The following is a 6,603-nucleotide window of genomic DNA, read 5'->3' on the forward strand; positions in this document are numbered from 1 at the left end:
AGTTTCTGATATTGTTATTATATTGGAAAACCTGGTAAGCCCTCAGGGACAGATCCATTGGCCTCTGCCACAAACCCTAAAAGGCTCCACAGAGGGAAAAAAGGCAAATGCAGTAGCCCCAAAATTACCATATCCAGTCAAGTGATGTGAGTACCGTAACACACTTCAAACAAACATGTGCTTCTCCTTCCTCTTTATTTTAGGAAAAGAGCTAGAAAAGCTGACGTTGCATTCTGGGGCTGTTAAATAACACTGAATTTGTTATTGTTCAGTCAAATCCCACTCCTAACCATCTCCTGAGATATACAAGACTGGATTAAGTCAGCAGTGACTAGTGATGCAGGGAATGAGCTAGAAAGATCCAGTCCAGTGAGAGCTAGAAACAGTTTACCTGCCTGAGGTAAACTCAAGCCGACCAGCCATGCATTTTCAAAAATCAAAAGCCACTTTTGAAAATTCACTGCCTCCTCAAATTTTCTGTGCTCAAATGGCTGATGCCACTTGTGAGGGAAGTTGACTTGGTTCAGTCAAGAAAAGGGGGGTGGGGGAGAGTCTATTTTTCCCTCCAAATCTGTGTTAATACACTGATCTATATTGTAAATCACTAAATCATCTATTGGATTACTAAGCATACCTGTCTGTGTGCTTAAGCAGAGCATGAGGAAGCCACACAATTAGCACACCGAACTGACGAGAAAATTGAGTTGCTATACCTGTGACCCCCTCCCAGAACAGTTCATTCCAGTTTGGGTGCTGCTACCAGCAATTAGATATCCTTGTATCCAAAAGGAAAGCATAGCTTGCTCCTGTACTGCAAATCAAATGATGGGCGGTTTTAAGTAATGCCCATGGGGTATAATCCTCCAGATCCCACTCCTCTGCTCTTATCTCCTTCTTGCAAATAATTTTACCTCTTAATCATGGCCCATTAATTACTCTTACATAATGTAAGAAACAAGGCAGATGTCTGAAGAGTAGTTTAAAAATGAGGTAGCTGTGTAACTTAATCTAACAAGTTTTTGAAGTTTTTGATCAAAACTAAACTTGAAAGAGCCTTGGGAATCTCAGCTCTAATTTCACTAGCAATTGAAGCCCAGTTGTGAGCCACGGCAATACCCATATGACAGTGTAAATACCACCTGGTCTCCCGGCAATTCCCATCACTCACTTCTTGACACCGAATGTCAGCCGGGCTCACGCAAGTAACTTCACAGAGCAGCGCTCCTCTCGTAGGCTGGCCACGGGACTTTCTCTCGGTTAAAGACAAGCAAAGTTAGGGGTCTGCCTCTACTAACAATAACACAGCTGCATGCTGTTAGAGCAGTTGGTGGTTAAGTGAGAACTAATAAATAACGGTATGTCCTGCCTGTTGCAGCGGAATGCGATAGCAGGGGGAGCGGGCAGAGCCGACAGCACTCGGGAGACTTCGTTTGCATTACCCAAAGGTCAAGAATCACAGCCCCAGTTTACAGCTTCAGTATACTGGTGTAACTTTTAAAATGAGATCCCCTGTGCTATGAGAAACAACGTGATGAACTAGTCAAGAGGATTTCTGCTTTCTACCACAGATACTTCCAAATCTGGGCCATAACATCACTTGTTTCAAACAATCCTTTTTGTCAGGACCTTTAAGGATATGGAATAACAATAGAGCTGAGTATGATTTTGAGTGAGGCATTGAAAATACGCTAATTGCTTAAGCTAATAGATAGATTTTAAAAAATTGCAGTATTTGCCTAATTCAAGGTACTTCCCTCAGTGAATATTAAAAAACCTCACAACGAAATACGGAAAATATAGTGAGATAGGCCTGTTTCCTCAGTTCTAAGCCTAGTCCTGAATTACAACTCTTTAAAGCAAATAATGAAATACTGGATTTATTTTATATACAAACTCTGTTTTTCTGTATTTTTGCTTTCTACATGTAGGTTTTTCTGTGTTTGAAGAGCTTGGAACACGTTTCCTAAAACATCCAGTCTGTTTTCTTCTCCCTCCTCAGATCATGATTTCAGAAACTAAGATTTTTTTTTTTTTTAAAGTTGCAAGACTTACAATATAATGACAATAATTAACAACTCTGTTAGAAGTTAAATGCAAATTTTCAGGGATCCTTCAAAAATCTGTAGGTAGGTCAACTATATGCATCAAAGGCACAATTGTGTATGTTTTACACTCTGTATTGCCAGATTTTAGACAAAACTGGTAGACTGTAAAGATAATACAGGAGAACAAAGTGATGCACACCCAGTAATACCTGGAAGTAAATGCACTTTAAACACACCAATGATAAAGCAAATACTTACAAAGTTATTCATTCAGTTCTGCTCTGTACTGCTCTAATTAACCAGTAGACACCATCTCTGAAAGGAAAATTTTTTGGAAAATTGTGAAAATTCTTTTTTCTTCTCACATTTGTCACCTTGAAATCTGAGTGTCACCTTGAAATCTGAGAAACAGTAATAAACAGAAACATGCAGTTAATTTTAACAGAAAAAACTGAAAGCCATAACACATGGGAACACTGCCTTATCAATACCTGGGAGATGGTGATTTGATTATACCTCTTACCTCTGGTTTTGTAACATCTTTTGTCTACATAGGACCATGCCCTTTTGTTTTGGTTTGTTTTGTTTGTTTGTTTTTTTCATGTTATTCTTTCTTGTAGGTGTTTAAAATACATTTGTCATCTATCATATTACATCTAAGTGCCTGATTTCAGGTTCTTCTATTCTGGTATGGCTCCCATCCATCTCGTATTGCAAAGTTATGTGAAGACTTTAAATTACTTGTATCCAATGTTCTGCTCAGGGACAGGTTTCAATAGCAGCCAATAATGTCACATTCCTAAAGTGATAAAACTATTTCTTGGTAAACTGCAAACTAAGATACGTCAGCAAGTTGGAACCGCAAAATTAAATTGCTCATAATATTAAATAATTTTCTTATCAGAAAAAGATAATCATTCACGGACACAGAGATATGATCAATATGAACTTGAATAGCAACATATTTGTAGGTATCTTTTAAAGGCTATCTTGTTTTCATGATCTACAGAAATTCCCTCATAATGCAAATAGAACTGAAAGCCTAATGCAAATTATTTCCTGCAAATGTTTGCAGACAGTTTTAAATGAAATTGCTTCATTATTGTTTGTTCCTTGTTTCAGTTCACTCCCTACAGATATTCAGATAAAAGATGTGTTTATGCTTGAAGGTACAATGGGACTAAAAGCATCTGAGCTTACCTCCGCTTTCTTTTCCTGTATAAATTTGATTAAACTGCATAGATTCCTTGCAGGCATCTAACTCCCAAAGAAAGCAGTGGGCACTATATGCAAAAGTAGGAAAAGAATGTCAAAGTGCTTTAAGGCTTTACATCCTACTCTTAATTTTCTTCTTCTGTGAAGTGAAGACAACTTCAGAGGAGTAGCATATTCAGGACAAAGAGTTTTGTCACTTCGGTAGCAGGCTTGTACAGGAACTTGAAGATATATGGATGCACCTCTGCATCCTGAGTTGGGTTTCTCTCAGCTCTGACAGCTAGGTCTCTCTACCAGACCTACCATGAAAAATCATGCTGAATTCCCATCTTCAGATTCTACAGGGCTGTTTTCTATTATTTGGCTGGCTTGCATTTAAGTCCTTTAGAGTGCATTTAAGTCACCTAGAGTGAGAGGAGCTCTGGGGCTATGCTCTACAATTCATCAGCTATAGTTGCTGCTACTGGATGGTGGGTCTTCCCTCTCCCCCGCGACCCTTCCACAACTAAGAGTCTTTCAACCTGGTTCTGACCAGGGTTTTCCTGGCAGTTTGTTGGGTCTATTTTCTTAATAAAGCAGAGCTGTCATGATAGGTCATGGATAAGCCCTGATCTCTCATATAGTTGAATTCTGAAATGACATATAATCAAATGCAGATTCAAGATTCCCTGTTAATTACACAGGGATAGCTTAGTACAACAACTTCAGCAAAAAAGACTACAGGTATATATAGCATGCAAACACAAGGAACTGCACCAGTAAATGCGTAGACTGCTTTCTCTTAATGGCTAGAGAGGACACAGTCCAACCGCTCAGGATCAGTCCATTTCTTAGAATTTAGACACCCAGATTGTACACAAAACTGCACACTGAATGAGACACAGTTGCTCATTACTGATGTTAGAAGTGATATGTTTGACGTGAACTCTAAAAATAAGGAAATCCAGAACTCCGACCCTTTGCCCAGGTTTTCTGTGATCACTGGCAACATATGATGTTCAGACAAAAAATACTTTAACAGTGTCTTGATGAAAAGAAAATTCAGTCTTGAGGTTCCTATTGATAATAGCAGCTGGTTATACTTTACCATGAGACACAGCTTGTTTTCATTATTCGCCACTAACTCTGAGGAGGAAGACAGCATCTTTCATACATTTACAATTCGTTGGAAATTAAATTCCTTGTTTTAAGGCATCAAAAACATTGAATAACTTGTATCAATGTCTGACAAGGTAAAGCAATGGATGAAGGATACAGTCCTACTTTTAAAATTAAGCATCCTAAAAAAAAAAAAAAAATAAATAATGACAAACTGGTCTCTCAGAGACTGTTAATATTCCACAGCATGAGAGAGAAAATAAAAGGATTTTTAAATAGTATATAACTATACAGAGAACAATCCATCCAGGGGAAAAAAGAAAAACACACAACAAAAAAAATCCCAGCTTTTAACACTGACATTGGCAACCTCTGAGCGGGTCCTTCATAACTTTGGATTCAGGAAATTAGAGGTATTAAGTGAAATGCAGCAACCCAAAAGTAGCATCAAGGTCCTAGGAACATAAGCACACTTGTCTCAAGATGTCAAAGAGATTAAATCCCAGAACTGTACACAGCCAGGGGCAAGGAAAAGAGAGTTTACAACTTTCAACATAAGTTTCAAGCTCACTCATCTATTTACTTTCTCCAGTTGCTATTCCTCCAATATACCTTCTGCAATAAATCGTCCCTTAACTCTGACTTCAAGCACAGGTTTTGAACTTCTGAAAGTCTGTGACAGTCACCCTCACCAAGCCTTGCTGTGCATTGGAGTATACCTTGTGAGGTATGGAAGACACATAGAAAATGTGGTCCAGGCTCAGCCAGCCTAAAACATACCCATACCCTAAGGGCTGGCTTTTAGAAGTGCCAGTAGGGAGATCAGGCACAGAAATTTAGGTGTAGCCTTGGCCTGTTATTCCAGTAAGTAAAAATTAAACCCCGTGAAGTAATAAATTCTGCTCTTACTGCAGCAAAACATATGTAAAGTAAGCAACCCTCAAAGTATGAATCTGAGTGGATGACTCAGACATTATTTAGACTTTTCTTATGATTAACTTCTTGCTGGCAACATCACCATATAAAATAAGACAACATTCAACAGTTTCAAGGCAACTTCATTGTACACCCTAAAATTAAGCATCATAAATTTAGTTATCCTTAGAATAATTACATTAAAGTTTCACTGGCACTTTGGACAAGTCTGTGATGTTATAACTTCAGCTTAAAATAGTGACCAATTTAAACTGAACATTTGTTTAACACATTGTCATGCAATAGGGATTTAATAATAGTTTAGAACTGTAATCTTGGTGTTTTTCATTAGCCTGTAACTTTTCATTGTCATTTATCTAAACTGTGTAAGCATTAAGTCTGTGGGACTATGACCAGTACACCAAGGTCAAGTCCATTAGAAAAAAGTAGTCTCTTTATTAAGAAATTCTTTGAAATGTACTGTAATTTCCAAACATTCCTCAGGAATGTAATTCTTTTTTAGTACCATGAATTTCAATACAACTACTTGCAAAGACGGTATGAGAGCAAAAGTGCCCAAGAACCTCAACAGTAATTACAGTAATAAACCTAGCAGAGGCCTTTGTAACAAGGACAGTTACAAGCAATTTTGATTTGACAAATTACATTAAACCAATCTTAATTCTTTTTACAGCAAAGTAGCAGCATTTGGAAGATCACAGAATCACAGAATGGTTGAGGTTGGAAGGGATCTCCAGAGGTCATCTGGTCCAACTCCCAAAGACAGGCAAGAGCAACAGATGCTACATGTCTTGATATTGGTCAAGGTTTTTATTTTTATCTCATATGCAAAATTCATTGGAATAGTATAAAATTAACTGGAAAACCACATGAAAATAAATAGCAATATCTCTCTGTCAAACAGAATGTGGTTGTTAACTGGGTCTACTTTATACTTACCTGCTATTTTCACTTGTGATTCCAAAAGTGGAATAAACAGTACATTTATGAAATATGAATTGAGTTGCAAGAACACTGGAACAGGACTAAAAATCAAATTAATCATGACAAATTGAAAAAGTTATCTGAACAAATCAGAACACAATTTAATAACAACAAAGGTGGTCACATATGAAGGAACAGTCAGCTCTGTGAATACAGATAGCTATTTAGCAGGAAAGTCTTTGGAAACTTTGGGGATTACAAGTAGAATATGAACCAGGAGCACAACGTACAAAACATCTGTTCCTTTTAATCAGTATGGGCAAGCTTAACCAGAATACCATCCCCATTTTGGCCATCACACTTGAAGAAAGATGTGGACGTAGTG

This window comes from Fulmarus glacialis, unplaced genomic scaffold, assembly GCF_000690835.1.
Source record: "Fulmarus glacialis isolate BGI_N327 unplaced genomic scaffold, ASM69083v1 scaffold8903, whole genome shotgun sequence".
Taxonomy (NCBI): Eukaryota; Metazoa; Chordata; class Aves; order Procellariiformes; family Procellariidae; genus Fulmarus; species Fulmarus glacialis.